Raw genomic sequence first — 8,214 nt, 5'->3', positions numbered from 1 at the left:
TTTTGCCGCCTAATGAAGGCCTTACACGTAAATCCCCCGGTTCCACGTTCTTGTGCATGTTACCATTGGTCTATCCCCTTCACTCTCAATGGACTACAAGGTCGTACGTCGCCTACCCTGGCATCATGGCTTTAGAACTCCGTCAACTACATGCACAGGCCTCTAAAGGCCGTAATATGGACTTTTGCCGGCCACTAAAGGCCTTACGCGTATATTACGCGCTCCCACGTTCTTGCGCAGGTTACCATTTTTCTAGTCCATCCATCCTACATGGACTACGACGTCTTAAGTCGTTTTCCTTGGCACCATGGCTTTAGAACGCCGTCAACTACATGCACAGGTCTCTAAAGGCCGTAATATGGACTTTTGCCGCCTAATGAAGGCCTTACACGTAAATCCCCCGGTTCCACATTCTTGTGCAGGTTACCATTGGTCTAGTCCTTCCACTCTCAATGGACTACAAGGTCATAAGTCGTTTTCCTTGGCACCATGGCTTTAGAACTCTGTCAACTACATGCACAGGCCTCTAAAAGCCATAATATGGCGTTTTGCCGCCTAATAAAGGCCTTGCGTGTAAATCACGTGTTTCCACGTAAGGCCTTTATTAGGCAACAAAACGCCATACTACGGCCTTTAGAGGCCTGCGCATGTAGTTGACATTGTTCTAAAGCCATGGCGCTTGCGAAAACAACTTAGGACGTCGCAGTCCGTGGAGAGTGGAAGGACTAGACCACTGATAACCTGCGCAAGAACGTGGGAGCCCGTTATTTACGTGTAAGGCCTTTAATAGGCGGCAAAAGGCCATATTACGGCCTTTAGAGGTCTGTGCATGTAGTTGACGGAGTTCTAAAGCCAAGGTGCTAGGAAAAACGACTTATGACGTTGTAGTCCATTGAGAGTGGAAGGACTAGTCCAATGGTAACTTGCACAAGCATGCGGAACCGGGGGATTTACGTCTAAGGTTTTTATTAGGCGGCAAGAGGCCATATTACGGCCTTTAGAGGCCTGTGCATGTAGTTTACGGCGTTTTAAAGCCAAGGTGCCAGAGAAAACGACTTATGACCTTGTAGTACATTGAGAATGGAAGGACTACACCAATGGTAACTTGCACAAGCACACGGAACCGGGGGATTTACGTGCTAAGCCTTTATTGGGAACAAAAGGCCATATCACAACCTTTAGAGGCCTGTGCATGTAGTTGACGGCGTTCTAAAGCCATTGAGCTGGCGAAAACAACTTAGGACGTCGCAGTCCATGGAGAGTGGAAGGACTAGACCAATGATAACCTGTGCAAGAGCGTGGAAACACGTGATTTACACGCAAGGCCTTTATTAAGCGGCAAAACGCCATATTATGGCTTTTAGAGGCCTGTGCATGTAGTTGTCGGCGTTCTAAAACCATGGTGCCAAGGAAAACGACTTAAGACGTCGTAGTCCATGTAGGATGGATGGACTAGAAAAATAGTAACCTGCGCAAGAACGTGGGAGCACGTAATATACGCGTAAGGCCTTTAGTGGCCGGCAAAAGTCCATATTACGGCCTTTAGAGGCCTGTGCATGTAGTTGACGGAGTTCTAAAGCCATGATGCCAGGGAAGGCGACGTACGACCTTGTAGTCCATTAAGAGTGGAAGGACTAGACCAATAGTAACCTGCACAAACCCGTGGAACCGGGGGATTTACGTGTAAGGCCTTTATTAGGCAGCAAAAGCCATATTACGGCCTTTAGAGGCCTGTACATGTAGTTGACGGCGTTCCAAATCCATGGCTCTAGGAAAAAAGACTTAAGACGTCATAGTCCAGTGAGCGTAGAAGGACTAGACCAATGGTAACCTGTTCAAGAGCGTGGAAACACGTGATTTACACGTAAGGCTTTTATTAGGCATGTAAGAAGCATATTGTAACCTTTAGAGGCCTGTGCATGTAGTTGACAGCGTTCTAAAGCCATGGTGCCAAGGAAAACGACTTAAGACGTCGTAGTCCATGTAGGATAGATGGACTAGAAAAATGGTAACCTGCGCAAGAACGTGGGAGCACGTAATATACGCGTATGGCCTTTAGTGGCCGGCAAAAGTCCATATTACGGCCTTTAGAGGCCTGTGAATGTAGTTGACGGTGTTCTAAAGCAATGGTGCCAGGGAAGGCGACGTACGACCTTGTAGTCCATTGAGAGTGAAGGGGATAGACCAATGGTAACCTGCACAAGCACGTGGAACCGGGGGATTTACGTGTAAGGCCTTTATTAGGGGGCAAAAGCCACATTACGGCCTTTAGAGGCCTGTGCATGTAGTTGACGGCGTTCTAAACCCAAGGCTATGGGGAAAATGACTTAAGACGTCGTAGTCTATTGAGAGTGGAAGGACAAGACCAATACTAATCCGTGCAAGAGCGTGGAAACACGTGATTTACACGTAAGGCCTTTATCAGGCAACAAAACGCCATACTACGGCTTTTAGAGGCCTGTGCATGTAGTTGACGATGTTCTAAAGCCATGGCGCTTGCGAAAACAACTTAGGACGTCGCAGTCCGTGGAGAGTGGAAGGATTAGACCAATGATAACCTGCGCAAGAACGTGGGAGCACGTTATTTACGTGTAAGGCCTTTAATAGGCGGCGAAAGGCCATATTACGGCCTTTAGAGGTCTGTGCATGTAGTTGACGGAGTTCTAAAGCTATGGTGCTAGGGCAAACGACTTATGACCTTGTAGTCCATTGAGAGTGGAAGGACTAGTCCAATGGTAACTTGCACAAGCACGTGGAACCGGGGCATTTACGTGTAAGGTTTTTATTAGGCGGCAAGAGGCTATATTACGGCCTTTAGAGGCCTGAGCATGTAGTTTACGGCGTTCTAAACCCATGACTATGGGGAAAAAGACGTAAAACGTCGTAGTCTATTAAGAGTAGAAGGACTAGACCAATGGTAACCTGTGCAAGAGCGTGGAAACACGTGATTTTCACGTAAGACCTTTATTAGGCGGCAAAATGCTATGATATGGCTTTTAGAGGCCTGTGCATGTAGTTGACGATGTTCTAAACCCATGGCTCTGGCGAAAACGACTTAACACGTCGTAGTCCATGTAGGATGGATGGACTAGAAAAATGGTAACCTGTGCAAGCGCGTGGAAACACGTGATTTACGTGTAAAGCCTTTAATAGGCGGCAAAAGGCCATATTACGGCCTTTAGAGGCCTGTGCATGTAGTTGACGGCGTTCTAAACCATGGCTCTAGGGAAAACGACTTAAGACGTCGTAGTCCATTGAGAGTAGAGGGACTAGACCAATGGTAACCTGTTCAAGAGCGTGGAAACACGTGATTTACACGTAAGGCCTTTATTAGGCATGTAAGAAGCATATTGTAACCTTTAAAGGCCTGTGCATGTAGTTGACGATGTTCTAAAGCCATGGTGCTGGGGAAAACGACTTAGGACGTTGCAGTCCATAGATAGTGGAAGGATTAGACCAATGGTAACCTGCGCAAGAACGTGGAAACACGTGATTTACTCGTAAGGCCTTTATTAGGCATGTAAGAAGCATATTGTAACCTTTAGAGGCCTGTGCATGTAGTTGACGGCGTTGTAAAGCCATAGTGCCAAAGAAAACGACTTAGGATGCAGTAGTCCATTGAGAGTTGAAGGAGTAGACCAATAGTAACCTGCAGAAACATGTGGAACCGGAGGATTTACGTGTAAGGCCTTTATTAGGCGGCAAAAGCCATATTACGGTCTTTAGAGGCCTGTGCATGTAGTTGACGATGTTCTAAAGCCATGGCGCTGGGGAAAACGACTTAGGACGTCGCACTCCATGGAGAGTGGAAGGACTAGACCAATGGTAACCTGCGCAAGAACCTGGGAGCACCTAATTTACGCGTAAGGCTTTTATTAGTTGGCAAAAAGCCATATTACAGCCTTTAGAGGCCTGTGCATGTAGTTCACGGCGTTGTAAAGACATGGTGCCAAGGAAAATGACTTAGGACGCAGTAGTCCATTGAGAGTTGAAGGAGTAGACCAATGGTAACCTCCACATGCACGTAGAACCACGTGATTTACGTGCTAAGCCTTTATTAAGCAACAAAAGGTCATATTACGGTCTCTAGATTCATGTGCATGTAGTTGACGGCGTTCTAAACCCATGGCTCTGGCGAAAACGACTTAAGACGTCGTAGTACATTGAGAATGGAAGGACTACACCAATGGTAACTTGCACAACCACGTGGAACCGGGGGATTTACCTGCTAAGCCTTTATTAGGCGGCAAAAGGCCATATTACGGCCTTTAGAAGTCTGTGCATGTAGTTGACGGCGTTCTAAACCCATGGCTCTGGAGAAAAAGACTTAAGACGTCGTAGTCCATGTAGGATGGATGGACTAGAAAAATGGTAACCTGCGCAAGAACGTGGGAGCACGTAATTTACGCGTAAGGCCTTTATTGGCCGGCAAAAGTCCATATTACGGCCTTTAGAGACCTGTGCATGTAGTTGACGGCGTTCTAAACCCATGGCTCTGGGGAAAACGACTTAAGACGTCGTAGTCCATTGAGAGTGGAAGGACTAGACCAATAGTAACCTGTGCAAGCGCGTGGAAACACGTGATTTACGTGTAAGACCTTTAATAGGCGGCAAAAGGCCATATTACGGCCTTTAGAGGCCTGTGCATGTAGTTGTCGGCGTTCTAAAGCCATGGTGCCAAGGAAAACGACTTAAGACGTCGTAGTCCATGTAGGATGGATGGACTAGAAAAATGGTAACCTGCGCAAGAACGTGGGAGCACGTAATATACGCGTAAGGCCTTTAGTGGCCGGCAAAAGTCCATATTACGGCCTTTATAGGCCTGTGCATGTAGTTGACGGTGTTCTAAAGCCATGATGCCAGGGAAGGCGACGTACGACCTTGTAGTCCATTGAGAGTGGAAGGACTAGACCAATGGTAACCTGCACAAGCACGTGGAACCGGGGGATTTACGTGTAACGCCTTTAATAGGCGGCAAAAGGCCATATTACGGCTTTTAGAGGCCTGTGCATGTAGTTGATGGCGTTCTAAAGCCATGGTGCCAGGGAAAGCAACGTACGACCTTGTAGTCCATTAAGAGTGGAAGGACTAGACCAATAGTAACCTGCACAAACCCGTGGAACCGGGGGATTTACGTGTAAGGCCTTTATTAGGCAGCAAAAGCCATATTACGGCCTTTAGAGGCCTGTACATGTAGTTGACGGCGTTCCAAATCCATGGCTCTAGGAAAAAAGACTTAAGACGTCATAGTCCAGTGAGAGTAGAAGGACTAGACCAATGGTAACCTGTTCAAGAGCGTGGAATCACGTGATTTACACGTAAGGCTTTTATTGGGCATGTAAGAAGCATATTGTAACCTTTAGAGGCCTGTGCATGTAGTTGACAGCGTTCTAAAGCCATGGTGCCAAGGAAAACGACTTAAGACGTCGTAGTCCATGTAGGATGGATGGACTAGAAAAATGGTAACCTGCGCAAGAACGTGGGAGCACGTAATATACGCGTATGGCCTTTAGTGGCCAGCAAAAGTCCATATTACGGCCTTTAGAGGCCTGTGAATGTAGTTGACGGAGTTCTAAAGCAATGGTGCCAGGGAAGGCGACGTACGACCTTGTAGTCCATTGAGAGTGAAGGGGATAGACCAATGGTAACCTGCACAAGCACGTGGAACCGGGGGATTTACGTGTAAGGCCTTTATTAGGCGGCAAAAAACCACATTACGGCCTTTAGAGGCCTGTGCATGTAGTTGACGGCGTTCTAAACCCATGGCTCTGGGGAAAATGACTTAAGACGTCGTAGTCCATTAAGAGTGGAAGGACAAGACCAATACTAATCTGTGCAAGAGCGTGGAAACACGTGATTTACACGTAAGGCCTTTATTAGGCAACAAAACGCCATACTACGGCTTTTAGAGGCCTGTGCATGTAGTTGACGATGTTCTAAAGCCATGGCGCTTGCGAAAACAACTTAGGACGTCGCAGTCCGTGGAGAGTGGAAGGATTAGACCAATGATAACCTGCGCAAGAACGTGGGAGCACGTTATTTACGTGTAAGGCCTTTAATAGGCAGCGAAAGGCCATATTACGGCCTTTAGAGGTCTGTGCATGTAGTTGACGGAGTTCTAAAGCCATGGTGCTAGAGAAAACGACTTATGACCTTGTAGTCCATTGAGAGTGGAAGGACTAGTCCAATGGTAACTTGCACAAGCACGTGGAACCGGGGCATTTACGTGTAAGGTTTTTATTAGGCGGCAAGAGGCTATATTACGGTCTCTAGATTCATGTGCATGTAGTTGACAGCGTTCTAAACCCATGGCTCTGGAGAAAACGACTTAAGACGTCGTAGTACATTGAGAATGGAAGGACTACACCAATGGTAACTTGCACAACCACGTGGAACCGGGGGATTTACCTGCTAAGCCTTTATTAGGCGGCAAAAGTCCATATTACGGCCTTTAGAGACCTGTGCATGTAGTTGACGGCGTTCTAAACCCATGGCTCTGGGGAAAACGAATTAAGACGTCGTAGTCCATTGAGAGTGGAAGGACTAGACCAATAGTAACCTGTGCAAGCGCGTGGAAACACGTGATTTACGTGTAAGACCTTTAATAGGCGGCAAAAGGCCATATTACGGCCTTTAGAGGCCTGTGCATGTAGTTGACGGCGTTCTAAAGCCAAGGTGCTAGGGAAAACGACTTATGACCTTGTAGTCCATTGAGAGTGGAAGGACTAGACCAATGGTAACCTGCACAAGCACGTGGAAGCGGAGGAATTACGTGTAAGGGTTTTATTAGGCGGCAAGAGGCCATATTACGGCCTTTACAGGCCTGTGCATGTAGTTGACGGCGTTTTAAAGCCATAGTGCCAAAGAAAACGACTTAGGACGCAGTAGTCCATTGAGAGTTGAAGGAGTAGACCATTGGTAACCTGCACAGCCACGTAGAACCACGTGACTTACGTTTCAAGCCTTTATTAGGCATATAAAAAGCATAATGCAACCTTTAGAGGCCTGGGCATAAAGTTGACGATGTTCTAAAGCCATGGCGCTGCTGAAAACGACTTAGGACGTCGCACTCCATGGAGAGTGGAAGGACTAGACCAATGGTAACCTGCGCAAGAACCTGGGAGCACCTAATTTACGCGTAAGGCCTTTATTAGCTGGCAAAAAGCCATATTACAGCCTTTAGAGGTGTGTGCATGTAGTTGACGGCGTTGTAAAGCCATGGTGCCAAGGAAAGCGACTTAAGACAGCAGTAGTCCATTGAGAGTTGAAGGAGTAGACCAATGGTAACCTGCACATGCACGTAGAACAACGTGATTTACGTGCTAAGCCTTTATTAGGCAACAAAAGGCCATATTACGGTCTCTAGATTCATGTGCATGTAGTTGACGGCGTTCTAAACCCATGGCTCTGGCGAAAACGACTTAAGACATCGTAGTCCATGTAGGATGGATGGACTAGAAAAATGGTAACCTGTGCAAGCGCGTGGAAACACGTGATTTACGTGTAAGGCCTTTAATAGGCGGCAAAAGGCCATATTACGCCCTTTAGAGGCCTGTGCATGTAGTTGACGGCGTTCTAAACCCATGGCTCTGGGGCAAAAGACTTAAGACGTGGTAGTCCATTGAGAGTAGAAGGACTAGACCAATGGTAACCTGTGCAAGAGCGTGGAAACACGTGATTTACGTGTAAGACCTTTAATAGGCGGCAAAAGGCCATATTACGGCCTTTAGAGGCCTGTGCATGTAGTTGACAGAGTTCTAAAGCCAAGGTGCTAGTGAAAACGACTTATGACCTTGTAGTCCATTGAGAGTGGAATGACTAGACCGATTGTAACCTGCACAAACACGTGGAACCGGGGGATTTACGTGTAAGGCCTTTATTAAGTAGCAAAAGCCATATTACGGCCTTTAGAGGCCTGTGCATGTAGTTGACGGTGTTCTAAACCCATGGCTCTGGGGAAAAAGACTTAAGACGTCGTAGTCCATTGAGAGTAGAAGGACTAGACCAATGGTAACCTGTGCAAGAGCGTGGAAACACGTGATTTACACGTAAGGACTTCATTAGGCATGTAAGAAGCATATTGTAACCTTTAGAGGCCTGTGCATGTAGTTGACGGCGTTGTAAAGCCTTAGTGCCAAAGAAAGCGACTTAGGACGCAGTAGTCCATTGAGAGTTAAAGGAGTAGACCAATAGTAACCTGCACAAACACGTGGA

This window comes from Hydractinia symbiolongicarpus, chromosome 6 (assembly GCF_029227915.1).
Source record: "Hydractinia symbiolongicarpus strain clone_291-10 chromosome 6, HSymV2.1, whole genome shotgun sequence".
NCBI classification, from domain to species: domain Eukaryota; kingdom Metazoa; phylum Cnidaria; class Hydrozoa; order Anthoathecata; family Hydractiniidae; genus Hydractinia; species Hydractinia symbiolongicarpus.
This window is presented reverse-complemented; position numbering follows the sequence as displayed.